The sequence below is a fragment of the Pteropus medius genome, unplaced genomic scaffold, assembly GCF_902729225.1.
Source record: "Pteropus medius unplaced genomic scaffold, Ma_sr-lr_union100, whole genome shotgun sequence".
Classification (NCBI taxonomy): Eukaryota; Metazoa; Chordata; class Mammalia; order Chiroptera; family Pteropodidae; genus Pteropus; species Pteropus medius.
Genome location: NW_024344370.1, coordinates 9,014,666 through 9,040,275, shown reverse-complemented (window position 1 = coordinate 9,040,275; position 25,610 = coordinate 9,014,666). Strand labels below are relative to the sequence as shown.

The window sequence follows — 25,610 nt, the reverse complement described above, 5'->3', positions numbered from 1 at the left end:
AAGATAGGGTAGCTAAATGGATAAGAAAACAAGACTCCTACATGTGCTGCCTACAAGACACTTCCTTCAGAGCTGAAGACACAGACTAAAAGGAAGGGGATGGCAAAAGATATACTACATGATTTCATGTACGTGTAGAATCTGAAGAACAAAATAAACAATGACAACAAAATGGAGACTAACTCATAGATACAGAGAGTATTTTGAGGGCTACTAGATGGGAGGGGGATTTGGGGTATGGTGAAAAAGGGCAAAGGGATTAAGTACAAATGGATAGTTACAAAATAGTAATGGAGATATAAAGTGTAGCATAAGAAAAATAGTCAACAATGTTTTAATAAATATGTAAGGGAGAAGAGGGGTACTAGATTTAGTGGTGTGATCACTTTGTGAGTTATATAGATCACTAATCACTATGCTGTACAACTGAAACTAATATATTACTTTATGCCAACTATAATTAAAAAACTCATTGAATTGTACAATGTAAATATAAGCAACTAATTGTCTATTTCAATAAATCTAGAAAATAAAAAAGAACAGCTACTATCCACCCCCCCAAAAAAAAAGTTGGCTGCAAAAGTTGGCTGTTTCAATAATTTTCATTACAATTATGGAATTATTTTCTATATTTCCTTTTGTTCCTACCTCATAATTAAGGAGAAAACAGTACAAAATATATTTTGATGTCAAAATATATTTGGATTTAGGGTTATCTCGGAAAGACAATCTGTGGTGCTGCTAACTCTAGAACAACATTGCTCTTTCATCTTTAAATGACTTATCTATTTTCTTTCAGATATTCAAGCTCAGAAAAGAATCTTAAGCAATTCCTTCAAATTATAATTCAAATCAAACTTTTATCTCTATAAATAGAACTTAACAAAAACTAAACTTATGAACTAGAACTATCTGAAAAGGGATTAAACAGATAATAACATAGTTAAACCATAGATCTCTAGTTGTGGTCTTGCCACATCCTACCACCATCTGGCCCAATCTAATGGCTTCACCAAATTGTCCAACATCAAATTTTCTCCCCTTCTGAGCATGAAATCGATGACTCCCAAGTTATAATTTAACATATATGATTCTTCTCCCTAGGTGTTACTCCAACATTTTGGCTATATGTTAACTCCACTGAGCATAAGCACAAGGCCTTCTGAGGTCAAGGAAGAAAGCTGCCTTGTATGTTGACCCTGCTAGATAGCTGTTTTATCTCTGTCTTCATCTTCTATGCCAGAGAAGTGCCTTCCAAAATCCTACTTCACTCCTGCTCTCAGGCGTAAGCACTACACTTCCGGGCTTTTTATAGTCTTACTGTGTGTGAAAACGCACCTTTGAATTAATCCCCCAATTGGAAGCCCACAATTTAAAAATGGAGCCAATCAGATCACTCTGTCATTTTATGAATTAGTACATTAGGTACCTTAGCATGTATGTACTCTTGGTAGGCAGGATTGAGAATAATTCTGAAGTGGTTTAAAATTAATGGCTAGAAAAGTGACTAATGACACACCAAGAACCTATTCATAGAGTCTTGTGGAGACTCTGAAAAGCCTTTCATTCCCTTAAAATAAAGATAGAACGATCTATTATATTGGAGCTTTAGTAGTCACAATTTTTCAGTGGGCTGATTAGAGTTGAAGACTAATTTTCAGGCTTTGCCAAATATACATATATATTTAAACACAACCTCTATGGAGTCCCTCTTGCACAGTTATATTTTTATGGTTCTTTTATGAGTTCTCAAATGGGTCTGGATTAGCTCTGCCAAAGCTTATTTTTCCTTCCATGAGCTGATTACATGACTCAACCCACGGTCTTACTAAGATTCGGTAATAATATAATGTACTGTGTACCGAGCCATCTGCCCAAAAGTTGCATCAACTTTCTCTTCCTGAGGACTTGCACATTCTGAAATATTGATCAGAAGGGAAAGGGCATGATTCTAGTGGAGAACATTCCTCTCAAACTGTCACCTTCCTTTCTACTGACTTCGCACTGTACATACAGTCAATGAAAATGGGAGCTTCCCATATGGAGGGGATTCTGTGTCACATTTCATCCAAGTTCTTTGATGGACTCACTCAACCTCAGTCACGCTTGCCGACCTGAAACATCAATCATAGCAAATCAAATGCAGCAGAAAACAAGGAAAGGAAAAAAAAATTATCCATAGTTTCCTGCACAATCTTGTCACTTGCTCCCATTCGATCTTTCTTCTCACCTATTAGGGACACCTAAGTCACATGAAAATCACCTAGAGATCTAATTAAAAATGCAGAACCCTGTGTCCTATTGTAGACTACTGAATTAGAAACTGGAGAGGAGGTGGCCAGGAATCAGCATTTGTAGCAAGCCCTTTATATCACTCTTAGCACACTCACCTTTTAGAACCTCTAGCCTAGGTACTGCCTTAGAGGAGTAGTAATAGTAAAAACAAAATAACTAGTCCAGGTCTCAATGCTGATGATCCATAGCCCAAATAATTGGGTTCTCCAGGCATCACTGATGCTATCTAGCAAATCCTTTATTCTCTCTCTACCACAGAAACATAGCTGAAGGCACAGTATGTGCACCCAATATTTGATAGAGAAGGCTGACAAGTGAAATCTCCTTTCATTGTAGTATACACCCAAACAGTACGGCACCCCAAAACAAAGCCTGGCTCTACCTAACTTGGCCCTGTCATTTTGCTTGAATTGGGAATCTATTTGTACATGTTTTCTTGACTAATTCAAGTGTGAGCTGATCTCCAACGCTTCTTTCTCAAATAAGAAGACTCACACTGAATTGTCCTTTTCTCTCATTCCCTTCTGGCCTCATTCTTTCCCGGTCTTTCTCGCCTGTTAGCTTCCTAGAAAAAAATGTCTAATAAAAGTTACCTCAGAACTCGCTCTTAATGACTAATTGGGTTTGAGCTCAGTCACAGAGATTTACATGGCTCTTTATGTCAAAGTGCATGGAATCAGTTAATTTAAAAGAAAGGGGTCAAGTACCATAAATGTCTTCTTAGACCACCCTGTTGTATTATTTATGAAAATAAACTTTCTTTGCAGCACTGTAGCAAATAGCATAATTACATTCTATATGATCATGAGGCCTTATAAACACTATTAAAGGGTGACAACATAGCTTCAGACAGCAAGTCAGAATTCATCTCTTTGTGGAGATGTACTTTTCCTTCATAAGTACAATGTGAAGGCTAACAAACTTCATTTTGTTTATTCAAAAGATTAACTAAATAGAATTTGGAACATTTTGTTTTATTGTGGATGGTTAAATATTCAAAAGATGACTCCACTAAATTGCTCATAGAAGTAGCTGTGATGCTTTGATAAATGAGCAGCACATTTCCAATGTGTTAAAATGTTTGAAATACACTGAACAAATGCTGGATCTCATTCTGAATTAGCAACCACGCTTATCTCCCATGATTATTTTAAAAAAATACAACAGAATGAATTGACATATGTTAGGCAAAATGTTATGCAAATTTTGATATTTTCTCATTAGTACAAATTGAAATGTGGCTTACTGTTGCAATTATCGATTTACAGGTGATGTTCTTAGGGAATTTGGCAATCACAGGTTATAACTCATATTTAAAATAATTTATAATTTTGCTTACTACAGAATATAAAGATGATAAAATAAAAAATAAAGATAAATAAGACTTTTAATAAATAGAAGAAATTTAAAATAGTATTTTTTATTACCCAACACTAACTGCTCAATGATAACCACAGTTAATATTTTGGTAACTGTTATTGTAATATTTTTGTAAGCCTTAATATCTTCTTCCAAAATATCTGTAGACTACTTTCTGTCTACCTGTTAAACTACTTATGAAGAAAAATGGGATCTTCCTTTTCTTTTCACTGTATATAGAAAAGCTATAGATATTTTATAGACTTATTTTGAAACGGAACACCTTGCTGAACTCTCTTATTAGCTGTAATTTTATCTGTTACTTCTTTTGAGAAAAATAATATTTTTCTTTTCCCTTAGTTATATTTATATATTTTCTTGTTGAAATGTCCAGAATCACGTCAAATGAGAATACTGGGATCTTGGGCATCTTTGAGATTTCTTTCTTTTCTTTCTCTCTTCTCTCTCTTCTTTTTCTCTTTCTTTTCTTCTTCTTTCTTTCCTTTCTTTCTTTCCTCTCTCTTTCCTCTCCTTCCTTCCTTCCTTCTCTCCTTCTTTACTCCCTTCCTTCTTTCCTTCCTTCCTTTCCTCCTTCCTTCCTTCCTTTTACAAATTTCATAGAAATGACTCTAGAGGTATAGTGTTTGATACTAGTTTCACATAGATAATTTTAATCATTTTAGTGAGATACCCTTCTACGTCTAAGATATTTTAAAATCAGAATTGATATTTACCTAAAGTCTTCGGATATCTACTAAAATTGTCAAATATACTTTTCCTTTGACTATGTGATAAATTACAAATAAATTTTCTAATATTAAACCATCCTTGGATTCCTGAAATTATCCTTCATCATCATAATTTAACCTTTTTAATATAATGCTCATCTGCTTATAATTATTTAGTATTACCAGTCTGTTTTAATAATTGCAGGATTTTTCTAAAACACTTTAAAATAATCTTAATTATTATTTCTGACTGCAAAAGTACTTCTTTAATATTGCAAAACATTAAAATAAAGACATGTAAGAAGGGACAAAAGTAGAATTCCCCCATTTTCTTCCAATTATCCTTCTGAAAATAATCACTATTAATTCTTTGGCTTATTTTGAATTTAGTTAATTCTCTATTAATGAATATTTAGACAGCTTCAAGTTTTTGCCATTATAAATGATACCTTACATATATAGATATAGATAGATGATAGACAGACAGACAGATAGGATAGATGGATGAATGGATATACTTCTGATTATATGTGGAGATATTTCTATAAAGTAGATTCCCAGCCATGGAATTGCTTTTGTAAATGTTCTATTGTAATAGATATAGCTAAACTGCCACTTCAAACACTGTAGCAGCAAAAGTTGCCACCAATTATTAATGCGTAAAAGAGGAACTCCTTATCCATACTTTTGACACATTAACAGTATTTGAATCATTAACAACACGGCAGTTGAAAAAGCTATCTCATTGTTTGATTTATACTCCTTTAATTATTAATGAGAGTGAAGACCTCGTCATATGTTTATTAGTCATTTGTGTTCCTCATTGTGTGAATTATCTCCTCATGTAATTTGTCCATTTGTCTATTAAGTGGTGTGTCTTCATATAATTTTAAGTGTTCATTGTGTGTAAGGAACATTGGCTTTTGGCTGCTGGTGGGTGTTGCTAACAAGCTCTCATTTGCCATTTTTCTTTTGATTTTATAGGAATTTTGCTGTGCACATTTTTTTTATGTTATGTAAGGCAGGGTTGTGTACTATGGTGCCTTAGGCTGCACTTAGTTCTGAATTCAAACTTACTGGATTCAAAATTACAGCTTTACCATTTACTTACTCTTACTTAACCTCCCTCTGCCTTGGTTTCCAAATCCATAAAAGAGATATGGTAATTAATCTATATGCCCCATTGGGTTATGGGTATTAAGTAAAAGATAACTGAAAGAGCCCAAAACAGTGCCTAGCACTTAGAAAATGCTCAATAAATATCGGTAGCTCTTATTTCTGTCCATCATTATCCAAATTTCCTTTACGGGTTTTGGATTTCACATCAATCCATAAGTAGTAAGATGTGTCCACCCTAATATAACTTAAAAACAAATAGACAGCCGTGCTTCTTTCCATTGCTTTCATAGTTTTTTGTTTGGTTGGTTTTTCTTAGTGGTTATATGTCTATGGTCTGTCTAGAATTTATGTCAGTGAACTCAGGTTTATTATTTTCCAAGTAACTACACAGTATCCCAAGAACTACATTTTCTAATTAATCATACTTATTTCATTGATTTGAAATGTCATTTTAATCATATAATTTTCTATATTTTTTAAAAAATTTACCTTTAGAATATCTCAGAATCACATTGTATAACACATTTTCATATTTATCAAGGTAAGCTCTGTTAATATTTCCTGTTTTAAAATTTCCTTTTCATTCTCACATTTACTTTCAGAAAATCTTTAGCATCATTTTGTCAAGTTTCAGAAAAAGTTTGTTAATAATCTCGAATTGCACTGTTTATAGATTGATTTAGGAGAACTCACATCGTTATAATATTGATTCACCCTATCTGAAGCCAATTTCTTCTAGTTTTTTAAAACCTTTATTTAATCTGTATTTTTCTAATAATTTCAATCAAGCATGAAATGACACATTTTGAGTCTATTTAAGATAAGGATTTTAGAACACTTATACCCCCTCTCCTTTACTTATACCGTATTACACCTGCTTCTCAATCTTATTAATATTTCTGTCTTCTCTTACAATTACATATAATCAAAAATTAATGTAATGTTACTCTTTAAATAGTAATTTTATGTTTTATTTACTTTAATAACCAGACTTAAATCCATAATTAGTTTCCAAAAATACAGGGTGGAATTTCTTTAACTACCTGTTATAAATTAAAAAAACACTTAAATTTTTATAGCAGTTTTAGATTCACAGCAATATTGATCACAAAGCGAGAGAGTTTTCATTACCCTACCCCACACACACTCACAGCCAAGAATGGCAAAAATATTGCGTCCTTTTCTTAAATTTTTAGAGCAGTTTTAGGTTCATAGGAAAATTCAGTGGGAAACAGAGATTCTCCATAAATCCCTTCCCCTAACATATGCATAGCCTCTGCACTATTAACTCCCCCACCAGAAGGGTACATTTGTTACTGTCAATGAACTTGCATATGACCAAAGTTCATAGTTTACATCAAGGTTCACTACTGGTGTTGTACATCCCTTGGGTTTTGACAAATACATAATGACATGTATTTGTCATTATAATATCATACAGACCAGTTTCACTGCCCTAAAGATCCTCTGTGCTCCACTTATTCAGTCCTCCCTCCCCCAATCCCTGACAACCACTGATCTTTTTACTGTCTCTAGAGTTCTGCCTTTTCCAGAATGCCATATAGTTGGAATCATATGCTACGTAGCCTTTTCAGATTGGCTTCTTTCACATAATAGAATGTATTTAAGTTCCCCCATATCTTTTTATGGTTTGATAGTTCATTTTTTTTGACGCTGTATAATATTCCATCATCTGGATATACCATAGTTTATTTATTCATTCACATACTGAAAGACACCTTAATTGCTTCCAAGTTTGGGCAATTATAAATGAAGCTGCTATAAACATGTTCATACAAGTTTTTTTGTGGACATAAATACCAAGGAGTGTGCTTGCTGAACCACAAAGTAAGAGTATGCTTAGCTTTGTAAGAAACTGCTAAGCTGCCTTCCAAAGTGGCTGCACCATTTCACTTCTCCACTAGCAATGAAAGAGAGTTCCTGTCATTGCAGACCTTCAACAGCATTTTGTGTCATCAGTGTTCTGGCCATTCTAATAGGTGCATAGCGATATCTCACTGGTTTTAATTTGTAATTCCCTAATAACATATAGTGTAGAGCATTTTTTCATATGCTTATTTGCCATCTGTGTATCTTCTTTGACGAGGTATCTTTTCAGGTCTTTTGCCAGTATTTAATCAAGTTGTTTGGCTTTTTATTGTTGGGTTTTAAAAACTCTTCGGATGTTTCAGGTAACTGTTCTTTACCAGCATGTCTTTTGCAAATATTTGCTCCCAGTCTGTAGCATGTCTTCTCATTCTCTTGACAGTGTCTTTTGCAGAGCAGAAGTTTTTAATTTTGGTGAGGTCCAGCTTATCAATTATTTCTTTCATGGATCACCTTTGGTGTTATATCTAAAAAGTCATCACCATAACCAAGGTCATCTAGACTTTCTCCTGTTTTATCTTCTAAGAGTTTTATAGTTTTGCACTTTACATTTAGGTCTATGATCCATTTAGGGTTAGTTTTTGTGAAGGGTATAAAATCTATGTCTAGATTCATTTTTTTTTGCACACAACGTCTAGTTGTTCCAGCATCATTTGTTGAAAAGAAGAACTTTTCTTCATTGTATTGCTTTTGCTCCTTCGTTAAAACACGATTATATTTGTATGAGTCTATGCCCGGACTCTCTAATCTGTTTCACTAGTCCATTTGTCTTTTCTGTTATCCACTTTTAATTTTATTGCATTTTTGTCAAAGATCATGGTCTATATAACTAATCACATTTGTAGAGACTTGTTTTGTAATCTAGAACATGATCGATTTTTATAAATGTTTCATGTGTGTTTTTAAAAGTATCTTTTCTAATTATTAGGTTCAGAGTTTAACCAATAAATCATAATTGTTATTCAAGATCTTTTTAATTCTTATTTTCTTCTCTAGGGGATTTATCAATGAGAGGTTTATTAAAAGTTCTCATTATGTAAAATGAAATTATCATTTTACTTTTGTAATCTTTCCATTTTTTAATTTATATAATTTGGAAATATGTTAAGAGCTTAAAAGTCCAAGATTATTATAGCTGCATGGTGAATTGTTCCTTTTATCATCATATAGTAACCCTCTTTATTCCTATTGTCTAATTTGATACTAATTTGTCTATTTTAGCTTTCTTTGCATTAGTGTATGCCTTTTATATCTTTTCAAACATTTTATGACATTTTGGTTTTGAGATGCAATAGATTTAAAATGAATATAGTAGGATTACATATTTTCATTCAGTTTACTAATGTATTTACTTTTACTACCTTATGTGTTCTATTTAGTCTTTTAATGGAGCGGGAGGTGCTTTTCCGCTCTTCTTTGATCACAGTTTCTTCACTCCCTTTTCTTCTATTCACTGATTAGAAGAAATCATTTTATTTCTCTGCTTCCAATGGACATCCTTGAATTTTTAACAGAAATATTTGAACTGGGGAAGTCATTATCTTTACCCTTGTCCTGAATATTAAAAGAACCTTAGAATCCATCTTCCTTGAATTTGAATGTCTAACATTACATTCAACTTTATTTTTTAAACCTTCCAAATTAGTCAAAATTATTACTTTTTTAGTAAATATTTATTTGGATTATCTATATATTTAGAAATTTCTTTGCTTATAATTATTTTTTATAACTGAATACTTTCTAGGTATATTTTCCTTCCTGGTATATATCTTTAAAATTCTTTTTAAAAAGATCTTTAAAAACTTATAGGTCCTTGGAGCTCTGTTTATAATTCATCATAAATGAAACAGCTCTGGTGTAATTAAAGTGTATAAAAAAGAAAATCTATCAATTTTTTACAGAAAGCAATATGAAAAACGTACCACAAAAGAACTCAACAGTATTGATTCACAAAAGATAAGGAAAGTCCAAAGAAGGAAATTTATCTTCAATAGAGGTGGCAGTTGAAAAAAAAAAAAAACTTAAAGAATCAGTAAGTTTGTGACTAAAGAGGAAAAGAGAGTGACAGAAATTCCTTGGAAGAGGAAATGCACAGACATATTCAGAAATCAGCCATATGAATATCACTTAAAGTAATTATCGAAGAATAAGGAGAGATAAGACTATAAAATGATATGAAAGTATGAGAGTAGACATCTTTAAATCCAAGCTAAAGGACATATATAATTAATCTAGAAAGCTATGGGGAGCTGTTGAAGGTTTTAGAGAAGTGGGGTGGCTCAACTGGCTATTTCTTTTGAAAAGACCAATTTGATTCCAGAGATATGATGAATCAAAAAGAGAAAGAAGGGTAGATACCACTTAAAAGGTTACCCGGATTGTATAATCAAGAAATAATGAGAGCCTGAACCATAAAACAACAATCTTAGGATTAAAAAGGGGAAGTGAATTAAGAGGTATTGCGGCATTGAATTTCTACACAAACTTTTTGTTCTTTGAGTCCTTGTAGGTCTTCTGACTCCTGCCAATGGGTTTTCTATCTTGTCTAATGTCCAGTAACTGTGTTTTCCTGGTTTTCATCAAACTGGTTTCTTGCACACAGTCAGCCCCTACTCTGAAAGAGAAATAGGACTCTGGTTTGCCTTCCCAGCTCTGACTCTCAGCCTAACTCTGGTCCCTGAGAATTCTCCACCCTTAAGTTTGGATTCCCTGAGCCACTCGCACACAACCAGACAGTGAATCATAAAAGAATTGGGGAAGTTAAAAATAAGCCAAAAGGAAGAAATGGGAGGAAAATAGGTGGGAATGATAATAGGAAAAAAAATATTTTGGAGGTTTATGCATCTTGCACTCACTTAGGTACAGGGTCTGTAAACCTCCACATGTATAAATTTGACCTTTACTAAAAGATGCTGATGTCTGATTAATACAACTTTCTGTGCCTATGTTAATCAGGAGGCTTCTCTTAAGCAGGGCTTATAGTGGAAAGTGTCCATAAGCTTCAGAGAATGGATGCTTTCCATGATCACATTAAGTTCTTTTTCAGAGTCATTAACACTCAACCACAGAGTGCTAATCAGACGTTCCCCTTGACCTCTCCCGAGGTGAGCAGACTGTGAAGCCAGAATAATTTTTAAACCAATTAGGATCTTTCTGCTTGGGATTTTATAAGTGGTAATAAAGAAAGCCGTCATTTCATATAAGCCTTGTGGTAAGTTTTCCTAAAACATTTTTAAAGTAATTGTGACAAATCATCCAAAAGAAATCCCTTCCTGTCAATGGAAATGGCTGGTAGAGTTTATTTTCTTGAAATTTAACATTACCTTTTATCTAAGTCACATGGATCGATTAAAAGGACAGGTGTAAGCCTTAATCCATTTATTTAGCCTATGAATTTCATAGGTAACAGAATAAATATTCATAATACCCATATATTACATTTTGATCATAAGATGGTTTTTACCTCCTATAGGAAAACCATGTTTTCTGCTCTTAGGCATATTTAATTTGATCAGTCTCAATGCTGGCAAATTATATATATTCCTTTACCTATAGTCATAATTTTTGTCTTAGATATTGTAATAAACCTCCAAAATCAGAGTTCTTCCACACACCAAACCTGGTAATGCTTCTAGAAGGTAAGGTATCCAGGCTCTACATCTAAAGAAAGATATGAACACCAGACTTATGATCAAAATACGGGCATGGAAATAACATATTATTTAAAAAGAACCTCCAAAACATTAAAAAAAACAACACAGGCAAAAAAAATAATAACCTGGACGTCATCAAAATTTTTTTGTGCATTAAAGTACACTACAGAGTGAAAAGGTAAAGCACAGAATGGGGTATGCATAGAGCATACGGAAATGCCAAATTTTTTACCATGGAACACCTTTTACCCTCTCACAATAATTTTCTCCTACATCAAAATTTTCCCAATTGCAATTTAAATATAATACAATTAACCTGTTTTATAAATCACTATTGGTTATAATGTAACTAAAATGCATCGGAGAGGATAGAAGGAAGAACTATGGTGCTTGCAACTCAGCTTGCAATTCACAGTTAACTTTAGTTTAAGTAACGGATGATGAAAGTGATTGTTAAAAGAATGAAAAATAATAGTGCCCATTAGGGTAGGAAAACAAAAATCAATACTATCAAGCAAGTGCCAGATGTAAACTCCAGATAAGCTCAGTGATGCTCAGCTTTTATAGCTATACATTCATTTTCTTAAATTTCAGCGATATAACTTTGTTACTATGAGTCTCTAGCTCCTAACCCATTTTTTCCCACTGAAACTATTACTTATGTCAAATACCAGTTTTCTTATATGAAGCTCGATTTCTTCATGGTCCATTCTCGGCATGGCCTTACATTACACTCAAGGAAAGAATAGTCCTGACAGTTGAAAAATCATAAAAAAAAATAACTATAGCTTTATTAAAATCACCAAAGGAGTATTCCATTTATAACATACAGGACTTCCTAAAATTCTTTTCCACCATCTCATCTCGGTTTTGCTCTTTCATAGCATGTACTCTTCTCGTGTCTCTTTTTCCATTTCTACAAACTCCCGAATATTCCCCAGCCCCTAATCCCAGCAGACTCGCTCCTTTCATTCCTCCTGTCTGTTCTGTTGTCTTCTGTCAGCAACACTATTCTTTCCAGTGTAAATCAAACTTTCAGGCCTCACCAGTGTTTTTTCTCTTAACCCATTACTTCCATTTAAACAATTACCAGTCCACTGCTGAATGAGTCTGAGTAAAAAAGGTTAATATCCATTTTTCTTTAGCACCATAACTAGCATGTTTCTCATACCAGATCAGATTGACGCTATATAATATTCTTAATGTAATAAAATCATAGAAATAGACATCCAATTAGTAGTTGTCAGGGCTTAAGGAAAAAGTGAGGGTGGGAGGGAAGGGGGTGTGGCTATAAAAGGGCAATATGTATGTATGTTAGAAGTTTAAGTATTAAAATGCTACCACGTACTGCCATTTGCAACAACATGGACAGACCTTGAGATAATCATACTGAGTGAAATAAACCAGATAGAAAAGTTGAAAATCACATGCTATCACTTATATGTGGGATATAAACCTAAAGCGACAAATGAACAGGACAAATGAACAGAGACTCATGGACATGGACAACAGCCTAGTGGTTACTGGGGGGAAAACTTTTAAATCATTTCTTCAATTAAAAAATAATTTTAAAAAATATTTAAGAATAAAAAAATAAAAAATAAAATAAAATAAAATGCTACCATACTTTTAGCTGACTATAAACAATATTTCAGATTTAAATATTTGCAAAAGTTATGAGAAGATGGATGGGCTACAAAGCATCTTTGCTTTAGGCCTCAGGATCCTATAAACATTAAGAGTAGAATGGCGCCCACATTCAGTACACGTGTGTGACTGTGTTTCTACTATAAATGTGCCTGGCAGTCTACAGAATCCATTTAGACCTCACAGAAATGCTGAGAGGTGGCTATTTTAACCTTATTTTACCAATGAGAAAACTGGGGCAAAATGTTATCTGCCCACAGGCCCCTGTCACGGGCAATTTCCAAAGTCTAGTCTCTCAGACAACTCCCAGCCACTCGTTATTACCGCACTGCCTCAGAGACCTCACCATGACCAAGATAATGAAGAGATGGCTCAGGAAACCACAGTGTTCAGATTCTCCTCCAAATGCACTTAATTCCTCCAAAAAGGTACTCCTGCTAAGGCCCCTTAGCAGAAAAGAACACAGGTTACTTAACTCCACAGGAGTTACTGGGTCAGAATCAGGTGAAATCACGAACTGCTTTGTCTGAAAAGGCAGTGGATCCTTTCAGGGAGCCATTGGACCAACTATAATCCAGCCCTCTACTGGCTCCTCGGACCAACTATGAGGTCTGGAGATCACTACTGTGCTACCCAGTCAGCCAGTTCCTGATCTGGCTCCTAGTCATCCCAGAAACTACCTGGGACTAATTACCCTGCCCCTGCCATTGCTCTGCTAGGACATCATGGCATCTGTTCATGAGATGGCCGAAGTTGGAAAACTGAAGATGCTAGCGGCTCAGAGGCAGAGCTTTGGAGTCAAAGCTCTCCTATGTCTATGACACTGCCAGCTACCCATTGCTCCTATTTTTAGCATTGCTAAGCATTAGTTTTCTCATTAGAAAAATGAGAATAATATACTGATCTCACAGGATGGTTGCAAGGATGAACTTGAGGAATGTGGCATGCATAGCAGGGTGCCTGGCACACAGTTAGTACTAGATAAATGAAGCCCATTATGATTACTTTTGTTGTATCTAACCCAGTGCTGTCCAATAGAACCTTCTATGAAGTTGGAAATGTTCTCTGTCTGTGCCCCCCTACACTGTAGGCACTGGCCACATGTAGCTACTGAAAATGTGGCTTGAAATGTGGCTAGTGTGACTAAGGAACTGAATTTTTGAATTTAATCTAAATTTAAATAGCTACACATAGCTTGTGGCTACCATATGGGACAACACAAGTATAACCCTCAGTAATCAGGCCGTTGGCTCACATTAAATAAAATAAAAATTGTAACTATCAACCTAAATGATTAGAATGGCATCATAAATGAAGTGAGAAAAATATCATCTTTCTAATAAAGGTTTAATTTTAGAATAATAACGAGGAAGCACTGCTTTATATAGAGGCTACATTTGTGGTAGGCTTAGAATTAGATTTAGAACAGGTTAGAAATATATTTTTTGAAAACTTTAAGAAGGTAAGAATAAAAGTGTAGCATTACTCATCTCTTCTCACCTCACTTTACTCTGAGTTTTGTAGATTGACTATAACTTGTCAATATTTACTTTTATAGCTGCCTTCCCTCAGCTTCCTTCAAAAAACGTTTTTGTCTTATGTGCCTTTGTACCTCTTAGCACTCAGCACAGAACAAAAGTTTGTTAAATAACTTAATGACATAGAAAGGTGAGGAAGACACGCTTCTTTGCAGTGTTTCCTAGAATCAAGCTTGGAGAGGCACAACCATTCAAAGTAGAAACCTCATATTTAGAGTCCATTCCTGCTCTGTTTTAGAAAAGTCCATTTATCAAGGATATTTGCGAAGATTTCCATTCATATACTCACCTCATATTCAACCATGACTCTCAGTCACTGAATCAGTATAGGATTATATTACACTAGCAAAAGGTTTCCATATGTTTTTATTATTCCTTTAATTCTGAGAGCCCTGTAGGGTGGTCTTAGGCCACACAGTAACAAATTATGAACATTACTTACTTAAATGCTATGGGAAGAAAACAAATATTTGAGGGACTTTTTCTTTTTGCAGGGAGAGAAGGGGCTGTGTGTTTGTGTTTGGTATAGATCTTGGATAAAAAGGTACTCACTATATGGCTTTATAGTATAGATTCTACCTCATTGCCATAAGAGGAAGTCACCTCACAACAAAGGGTGACCTATCATAGAAGGTCACTCCCTGTGTTTCCAGTTCACAAGCCTAAGTCCTTCCCCACCTCTTCCATGAAGCCCGCCTGGGTACCCAGCCTCAGCCTTTCTTGGTTCCTCCAGAGCCCCGTGTTTGTTCCTTCTTCCAACATGTATCATTTCTAGAGTTCTTTGAATATACGTGCCAATGAAAGTTCCTGAGGCCATGAAAACCATTCAACCTCTGCAATTCTTGCAGCCCTCAGCACACCTATTTCAATAAATATTTCTCAGATGACCGAGAAAATTAGGAAGCACCTCACTCATCCAGCTGTAACTTATCCCGAAGCATTGGAGACCTATGTGGCTATTCACAGGTTTAAATTTCTTTAAGGTTTTCATAAATAGGGTAGAAAACAAAGATTTTCCATTAAAGGAAATACATAAAAGATGAGGAAAATAGACAGGGACAAGAGGATAGAATGCTAGACAGAGTCAACCAGACAATAACTTTGTAGCATCGCATTACTGGTTCTGCTCTTTGCTCTTTCCTCCAAGCCTTGACCATCACCTATTCCCCATAAGATGATGGTCCAAACAGGGGAGGGGGAAGGGCTAAGCAATTCCATGCAAATGTGGTCAGGGTCTCCATGACTTCACCCATCTCTCTATCCTGACATTCAGAAGCCCTGCTAATAAAGTCTCCATTAAGCACAGAAGCCCTCACAATCGGACGGATTCCTCCCCTACCACCACCGCCTTGCTCTTTTCCTTGTCCTGCATCAGTACCACCCATCAGGACCTGAGGTCCCTGCACGTGCCAGCACTGTTTCAAGCCCTTGGGAAGGGCACAGGACTTAATATTCCCTATTCTGCTTTCCCAGAGCTGTTTTGCCTCCTGATTATAAACATTAACAATTAAATAGACATTTCCTAAGGACTTTTTTCCAACTGGCTGTTTCCATGTGATGCTCCAGAAGACACATGTCAGCCCTGAGGGAAATCTAGCCAAGCAGATCCTCAGAGGTAAGGAGGTCCAAGCTCAGGTGACTCACCCAGCCCCCTGGAGCTCACTTGTCTGAAAGTGTTCCATCCTCTCTCACCACTCTGACTTCCGCCTTTATGTGGATGCCTTTCAAGACAAGGTGCTATCATAATGAGGTATCTGCTGCAGTAAAGAAAATTAGTTTGTTTAAATGTTTGGAAATCTTGAAAGCATATTTTTTAACATGTTCTGATGTGAAGTGCATCATCAGTATGAAATAGGGCATGGGAACCAGAGATGTCACAGAGCAGGTTACTGCAACACTTGTCCACGTTTTGGTTACTATGTGACACTGCTTATTCCTGAATCAGCCTCAGTAAGAACCTTGTCAGTTAATTCTCAGAAATCACTTTAGACTTTCAAGTGGCACACCACTCTTACTGAGTCACGGAAAGCCTCCAATTACTAATTATGTCCTCCTAAGGTCTTGAGGTTTATCATAAACAGGCAACTCAAGGGGTCAGAGAGTTCTGAACATGATCAGAACAGATGTTGGCTTGGGCTGTGGTCATCTGAAAACTTTCCTGGAAATGGAGGATCTGCTGCCAAAGATGCTAACTGACACTGCTAACAAGCTGACCCTGGCTGTTGGTGTGAGGCCTCAGTTCCTCTACACAAGGCCCTCTCCACAGAGCTGCTTGAGTGTCCTCACAGTATGGTAACTGGCTTTCCCCACTGTGAGCAATCCAAGAGAACAAGATTAACACTGAAATTTCCTTTATGACCTAATCTCAGAAGTCACACTGTCTTCTCTGTTATATTGTATTGGTCACACAGACCAGCCTTGATTCTATGTAGGAGGATACTATAAAAGGTGTGAACACCAGGAGACAAAAATCATTGGGAGCCATCCTGGAGGATGGCTACCACAACAACTAATACACTAAGTGGAGACCTAAGTAATTTTCCCCCTCTCTTAGTTATCAACCCCATTCCTTTCTTTCTCGCTCTAAGTTAACTCTACCTCTTAAGCTTTTTGAGACTGACATCATTTACTTTGAGTTCTCTCCTCTCATTTGTCTCCACCTAGAAATTATTTCTTCAAACTTTATTTCCCTCCCACCTACTCTCAATGGCTATTCCATCTATTGGTCTCATGGTGTCATTCCCAAACAAACACTATAAAACCCGCTCCACTATTCACTCTTCTCTCCTGCATCTTCAAGGTCTGTGTCTCTGTTAGAGTCTATCATTTTGTCTACAAACATGTTCCGGTTTCCCTTATACTGAAACCAGAATCTCTAGGCCAGAACCATCTAACACACAGTTCTAGGCATGTCACTTTCCTGCTTAGTAACATTCATTGCTTCCTTATTATCAACCAAACAGGGCTGAGTCTGCCAAGTAGAGCTTCTGTAGAATTTTCTAACTTGCTATTTTTTTCTGACCTTGCAGCATTCCATCCCCTAGCAAAACTGAACCAGTTGCTCTTCTCTAGATACAATATACATGAAAATACATTCAACTCAGAAAATAAAAAATCTAAGACTGATGTAAACATGCAAAAAACAAACAAAAACTGTTTCCTTAACAAGATATGTAGAGGTGGGTAGTTCTAAGCTTCAATTAGCAACTCAATGATGTAAATGCCCTAGACCCTTTCCATGCTCTACCATCAGTGTGCTAGTGTTTTGTTCTCATATTTATTGTCTTGTGGTCAAAAAAAAAAAAAAAAGCTACTACAGCTCCAGACATCAATCTTCATACCAGCATGCTAAATAGGAAGGGAGCAGTTAGAAAAGAGGCTTTCCTTTCATCTCTCTCAACCTCCATTTCCTTGTCTCCAAAATGAAGATAATCACAGTATTTACTCACAGCATTTTGTTATGATTGAGGAACATGATGTATTAGAAATGTGATCACAACATTGACCACATAGTGGGAAGCAAATAATAGCTAGCATTATATTTGTTTGTTTAATTGCTATTAATGGTCTTACTCATCACTCCAATATCCTAGAAAAGATAACTCAATAAAGAATCAAGTCTCTAAACTCAGTAGTAAGTACCGACAGTTCTGCCAAAAATAAATATATGGTATTATATAAACATATTATACATATACATATAAACAAATATAAATATGCACACACCCTCGATAAAGGTACTGTAACATCACCTAAATAAAATGTTATAAAGGCCAAATGACCTGAATTAAATGAGAAGAAGAGGCATTATTGGAAGGCTGAAGCAATAGCTACTAAATCCCAAGGACAGAGTAAAATCAAGCTTCAAGAAAATTGGTATGAAGAACTAGGAAGTCAGAAACTGAAGTCTCTATCTCTCAGGAACCACACAGTCTTTCAACTCTGCCTCTCCCTTCTATCTTCTCCTACGCCCACTATGCTTTCTCATTTTCTTCATTTAGTTATGTGACAGAGACTAGAATCTCTGAGTTCAATTCCAATTTCCAAGAAGAAGAATCTGGTCAAAATATTTTGTCCAATCCTAATCCAATTTTCTCTGACGGGAGAGGGGGGGAAACAATCACATGATCTACAGCCCACTCATCAGGGCATGAGGCAGCAGACTGTCTTTTAAGAAGGTTATGTAGGAACAAAGATGAAATCATTGGTGGAAGAGTTGACTAGCCTCTCTGGTACAAACTCTGGGCAATGAAAACCATTACCATTTTGATTCAAGTCAGCAAAATGAACCACGTATCCAAGCCAGAGTCAAAGAGCTTGAATTGAAATTGGTACCTTTTTCAAAGAAATAAAAATAAATCTGTTCATTATATGGACATACAACGAGCAGCCACTTTGAATAGAGGAAGGGCAACAAATATCTATATGTGCACACGCACACAAATCAATTGTGAATAATGCTGACTAATGACCAAATCAGGGAAGAAAGTTACCAAAAATTGCTTTAATGTTTAGATTTTTACTCTCAAAATAGGTTGAGTAATTAAGCTCTTCTTTGAATTACAGGAGCCCTGCATTTCATAGGAGGAAGCCAATTTCAACACATATTTTCATGTAGATTCAGAATAAGCCCTCTGCACTTTATCGTTGGCCAGATCCTTCCAGTAACTATATCTGCTCTAAATCCTTCACTATCGACCAAAAAGAATTCTAGAAAATAAGCTCTTGCTTTCAGAATTGCTGAGAACCTGTTTAGAGAGGGAAGTTCCATTCCTTGCCAAATTACTTATTCTAGTTGTTCCTAAGGCATAATCTCCTCAATCTTTTAATAAAATATTGTCATTTCTTTGGTCTCTGAATCAAACCAATGGATTCTCTGTGTTATAAAATAAGAATGAGCAGAAACAATTATTCATCAGATAAAATTCTAATGCTAAATGACATAGTCAAGGGCCAGCCACATCACAGCTTTTTACTTTTAACTTTGCTTCTAACAACTTAGTGTAATATTTAGATAAAATTGTCTATAGGCTAAATGGCATCCCTCCAAAGTTCATATGTTGAAGTCCTAACCCCCAATACCTTAAAATGTGACTGTATTTGGAGAAAGGGCCTTTAAAGAGATGATTGCATTAAGTGAGACTATTATGGTGGGCTGTAATCCAATCTGACTAGCATCCTTATAAAGAGAGAAAATTTGGACACTTGTGCACACAGGAAAGACTATGTGAGGACATAGGGAAAAGGCAGCCATCTGTAAGCCAAGGAGAGAGGCCGCAGAGAAAAACAATCCTGCCGATACCTTGATCTTAGACTTCTATTCTCCAGGACTGTGAAAAAATAAACCTCTGATGTTTAATCCACCCAGTCTGTTGTGTTTTGTTATGGCAGCTCTAGCAAACCAACTAGATGCATGTTTTGTTTATTAAACAAGTGGAAACTTAAAAACACAGTTCAACAATTATTAGTTGCCTCTAATATTTTGTGGAATAAGGCAAGGAATCAATAAATGAATTATTGAGAGCCTACTACATGTCCAGCACTTTGGCAGATGATTAGAACACAGAGATGAATGAGAAGTCATCATGCCCATCAGGGCTTCAATATCTTGCAAGGGAGTCAAACTCATGGCTTCAGTGCCTAGTAGAGGTATGTGCAAGGTACACACTCATCTCTTTTGAGGAGAAGAGTGTGTGTTTCTGCTGAACACATAGAACAATAACAGATAAGGGGACATGAGGCAACAACACACCACAGTTTAGGGAGGAAAGCAACCTTTTTATTTGTGATATTTTAAAATTATTTCTGAGTAATAGTAGTCTTAAATAGCAGATAAATCCCTAATTTACTTCTCAGAAACAGCTCAAAACTGCCTATACTAAACGAAAATGAGATAGACATTTGATAACAATTAAATTGGAAATACTAAAAATCCAATCTGACTAGTTCCACTTAAGGCTCCTTTTATATCCAAATTTATCCTGTTGATGCTTCATGATATAATCCTCTCTGAAACTAGATATTTTTCAAGGTCATATAGTCAAGGAACTTTCAAGAGACATCTTAGTGGTCAAACTAGTCATTTTATAATATTTGCACTTTTATCATTTTTACTCCCAAACTATGTACTTCACATTCAGTGAAGCATAATTCTACTTTCAATCATATATTTGTCCAACTCTATGAGCCAAACCATGAATTTAAGGGCATGAACACATCTAAAGAAAACACCACTATTTTTAGCCATCTGTGTGCCCTTCAAAGACAACACATCTAGAGAAATAGAGTAGCACTGGTCTGGACAAGAATTCAAGTCAGGCTCTGAAACTCCCACAGAAGTCAGTGATTCTATCTGCCTTTGGTACCGTAGCTGAAGAATAAGGCATTTGCTTTAACCTAAAGAACAGAATACCTGCACCACAAGTACTTATTTCAGAATTCAGTCAAGAATTGACTATCACTCTGCACTTGCCAAAAGCCTATTAAGGCAAAGTGTATTTGAAGGAGATTCTATTGAACATGTTAATTATCTAAGTTCTAAACCTTAACTCACTTAAAGTTATTAGAAAAAAAAGAATCCCTCAACTATCTCACTCTCCCTTGCACAAATGACCCAATGCTACAGTCTAACATTTTGCTTTTGTACAAGAAACCAGTTTACAATATATGCCTTTCACAAAACTCTACTATGAATATGCTGTTGCCTGTGGTATTCAATAGCTATTATATAAGGAGCTTCATAGTCTACACAATAAATTCCTTTCGTATTGTACAAAATAAAATGAGAAACGTAAGATTGTGTTTGTATTTTTCATTCCTCTCTAGAGCTCATTCTGTTAAAATAGGAGTTTTCCTAGGGTTAGGCCCTAACTCCCTTTTCTGAGACTTCGCCTAGTTCCCAATGTCAATTGCCTAAGTCAATGGCCCCAACTTCCCCAACCACAACCAGCTCCGACTCTAGACTACCAATGTCCAACAGAACTTTCTGTGATGATGATAATGTTCTAATGTGTGGTGTCCAACGTGGCAATTACTAGTCCCACGGGACTATGGAGCACATAATTTAAATTTAAATATGATGGCTAGTGGCTACCATATTAAATAGCGCAGCTCTAGACTTCCACTTGTAGCTACTTGTGGAAAGACTTGATCCCGTGCCCATCAGAACTCCAAGACTAATATGCCCAACTAAAGATGTTCAGTTTCTGCCCCAAAAAGCCTCTCCTTCATTTGCTTCTCTTGTTCATCCAAACTATTGGGAGTAAAGATATTTTCAATGCCCCCATTTTCCCCACATCCAGTTTGCCTACTATACTGACTACACAGTCATCCTTCTGATCAAGGCAGATAAATTCATTTAAGAAACTAATTAATACTTTAGAATAAATGCGCACAGCAACAAACTAATGTGTTTTCATTGGTATTTTAATTATACCACTCCATCCTAGAAACATTAGCCAGTATTCAATATTGCATCAGTATAAGATGAATTATATGGTCTGTATTGAACAGAGAGGGGAATCCAAAGGAGAAATCTGTGATACGTAGGAAGGGGGAAAGATGTCAAGGTTAGGCAGTAAAAACAACATGAGTTATTTAACTCAAGAAAAACTACAGATCAGTTGAGGTGAGAGGAGCAGAGGGAGAATGAGGAAGAGGAAAGGAAGGAAAAGAGACAGCAGATAGAATTCTTTTAATTGGTAAGATGAGAAAGGTCTTACTGGGAGTTTAACAAAGTAAAGTTAAGGTCTCAGTGAAGACTGAAACTCTGCCAGGCCACTCCTGACTGCTCTGGGTAGTGACTTGCATCTTACAGTAACTACTTTATAACAAGAAAAAATAGATAAATGGTAGAGGAGAAATTACACTTGGTCTAGAGTAACATTGTCTAATAGAAATATAGTGCAAGCCACATGTAGTTTTATATTTTTTGATAGACTCATTTAAAAACTAAAAATTAGAGAAATTTATTTTTTAATGTATGTAATGTAATCCAATATATCTAAAATATGATTTCCACATGTAATCAATATTTTTTAAAGTTTTTATAAGATAATTTACCATTTCATAGTAAGCCTTTGAAATCTGGTCTGTTTTACACTTAAAATGCATCTCAGTTTGGGCACTAAATTTTCATTGGAAATACTTAATATGTATTCAAATTTCATAAAATTAGCAGTCAAAAAATAGATTCACATAGGTACCATGTTGTCCAAATATTCATAAAATATTTCCAAAACTGAATTATCAGTTTTAAATTAAAATCAAATAAAATTTAAAATTTCTTTCCTTGGTCACACTAAACACATTTCAAGTGTCCAATAGCCACACATAGCTAGTGGCTTCTGTATGGGGCAGAACAAGCCTAGAGCTTGCACCACTTTAAGAAAGTTGTGCTGTAGACAAAGACTGCATGATAAAAGAGAATTGAGCAAAACAAGAGTTAATTTGAGAATACACACTTGAGAGACTTCTGGGTATTACAAACCTATTTTTTCTCACCACTGACTCTTTCCAGGCCAACGGAAGTGATAAATCATGTGGTTACAGATCCATGGTGTCTCACTGCTCTCCACCCACTGGCCTCACTGAAGGGAACAATGGCCTGGGAAATAGAAGCAGCTCCTCTCTTGCAAACTGTTCCACCCCGTGGGTGGGGGATAATGGGAGCAGAGCAAGGAGACAGGAAACTGAAGCAGATGCACATCCTTGAGCTGTGAGTCCAAAAAGTTGTTTGTTTGTTTGTTTGTTGCATTTAAGCATCATACTGCTATCCAATTAGAAAAAATACATTAGAAGAAATGTCATATCAACATCAAATAATCTTTGCAGATTTTAAGATTCATACTAACTGAAAATAGCAGCCTGTTAGCTACCAAAGGAATGGAATTTTTGTCTGTTTTAATCACTGCTGTATTTTTAGAACCTAGAATGTAGGCTCATAACAGGAGATTAACAATTATTTATTTAGCAAACAAATTAACAAAGAGCTCAATAGCTTTTCACATAATAGCAAAATACCAGAGTCATGTTCTGAATCTTCTGTTCATTCACTTTTCTCAATAAATATTTTTAAGTATTTACTATGTCAATCACTGTTATATACTATGCATTATTATGCAGAAATAATAAACACAAAAAGGACTGAAGGAAAAGGAGGAATATCTTTATGAAATACTTTCACAATAAAAAAAATTGTTTTCACATCATTTAAAAGATCTACTTGACTAATAGTGGCTTTACTTTCCTCGATATTGTATCAAACGTTAAATTGCAATTTAATCAGAAGCCACAGGATGCCAACTAACTCTTAAAACCATACACAAGCTCCATCAACAGAGATAAACATTCCCCCTTCCAAAAAAATAGTACTACGGATTTGACTCTATCTGGTTTCATTTGCCATGCCCTAATTAGGCATCTCATTTAAATTCTCTTTCCAAGTTCATTTGGGAGTTTTCCTATCATCCCGTGCTTAGCCAAAGTGATTTTTTTTCTATTTTGAGGATTTCAGACCATACTAATCACGGACACACTTCCAAAACGTATAAGAATTAGAGAAAGAAGTGGACTGCTTACTTCTCGCCTGTGACCCAGAGCTCGCATTAATTGGCTGTAGCCAGGGTCCTCAGTAGTCTCAGAGCCCCGTGATCACCGATTAGCAATGGCAAGGGCATCCAGCAGCACGCGGGGGAATGGGTCTTCTGGCAAAAAAATCAGGGATGCCTGTAATTTAGAATGAGTCAAGTGCTGCCAGCATTTTTGAAAGAGATGGTGTCTGACTACACTATGAAGCCTGTCCCAAAGGAAGCCAAGTCTGTGCACACAATGCCAGGATCTTGAAAACCAGCCTCACTCTCACCATCTGCATAGCCTTTTCTTACCTACCTTTAGTGTATTCTGTTCTTCAATGCTCCCCTTTCGTTTCCTCCATCAATTACTGTGCCAGAGTTGACAAACCTCCAGTTGAGGCTTGGATGATTTTCAGATGGCTATTCATATTAAGAGGATGCTAAACTGCAGACAGGAAAAGAGTTGGAACAACCAGAGAGAGGTAGCTGAGGAGCCAGGATTTGATATGTGGATGAACCCAAGGCGAGTGGGGCTAGCTCTGTCCTGCTTCCTTCTCGTTCATGCCCAGGAACTGAAGAAGAAAGGAAGCACAAGAATGATAGCCATTCATGGGAGAGATTGGTTGGGTGTCCACTGGTCTGTCCTGATGTAATCAGCAGCGTGTGTGCGCATACACACACACACATTGAAATATTGAGGAGAGCCAGCACTCTTGGCCTCTCCAAGTTAATCATTTCCAGCCAGTGTTTCCAGGATAAGTCTATTTCAGGAAAACCAAAGAACAATAAAATCTTCAGTCATTACAGCATGTGTCCAGTTTTGAGATTGGAATTAATGGTCATTATGTTACCTGAAACTCTCTGGGTCCCAGAATGTTGTCCTTGTAAACCTCATTATTACCTGAGGCCATCATTAGACTAAAAATTGTTGACAATAAAAGACAAGTTAAAACTGGACTCCCCTGGAGAAAAATCCCATTTAATCATGGAGCTCCACAGATTATTCCTTCATAACCTCATGGATGCAATTTTCTGGGCAGGGCAGGCAAAACAAGGCAACAGCTGAACAGGTGAGCAATACATGCTTGATTCATCAACTATCCACCTGGGTAAATATACATATCAGTTGTAATTTGCATCAAGTCTCCCTTTGGATCTCAGAGTAGTGCCTTTCATGTACTATATTTACTGTGAGGCTCACAAGTCTGACATTCCCACTGAGTTATATAGGCTTTATATTATATTAATTTAAAAGTCTGCCTTTCTAGGTTGTCCAAATTTCTTAAAGTCAGTGAGCCTATCGAGGCTGAGTTATTTTGGTTGAGTACTTTTGTGAAATCAGTGTTTTAATTTGCACTAATACTTTTCCTCGTGGTTAAACATCTGGACAGCTCTAAGAAGACTGCAAATATCCACAGGTTCTTCTTCTTCAGGCTCTTTGTGGACTGAACAGTTTCAGATGGCCCAGCATAGGCATTCAATACTTGTGTAGGTGAAATAGACACAAGGGCACAAGAACCCCTTACTCCAATGGGAGGAACTCCGCATCTTATTTTACAAACCACATCCCACCAAGCTGGAAGAATTACAGTCTTCCGAGGAACCAGGATTAAAATTCACCTTGGTAGCCATACTTATTGAATTGGTCATGAAAAGTGCAATGGGTTTAGCTGTCATGAATCTGACAAGGTTCTATGCAAATTCAAATATTCTCCCAGTGCTGTACATGTCAGCTGTGCTCTCCTATATTCAGTTTGGCAAGCTTCTATTCTCTGCAGAAATTCCTCTAGGTGTGCCAGCATCTATCCTGCA

At 36.1% G+C, this 25,610-nt stretch overlaps 1 long non-coding RNA gene across 4 annotated transcripts in view; it reads right to left on the bottom strand.

Moving 5' to 3' along the window:
* The window catches only part of LOC120608227 (uncharacterized), a 302,358-nt gene extending 277,912 nt beyond the window's left edge, over positions 1–24,446 (bottom strand). For all 4 annotated transcript variants that reach the window (XR_005654343.1, XR_005654346.1, XR_005654345.1 and 1 more), the window contains exon 1: positions 24,115–24,446. This is a non-coding gene — a long non-coding RNA (uncharacterized LOC120608227). The remainder of the gene's footprint in view (positions 1–24,114) is intronic.
* Positions 24,447–25,610: the final 1,164 nt, after the last annotated feature.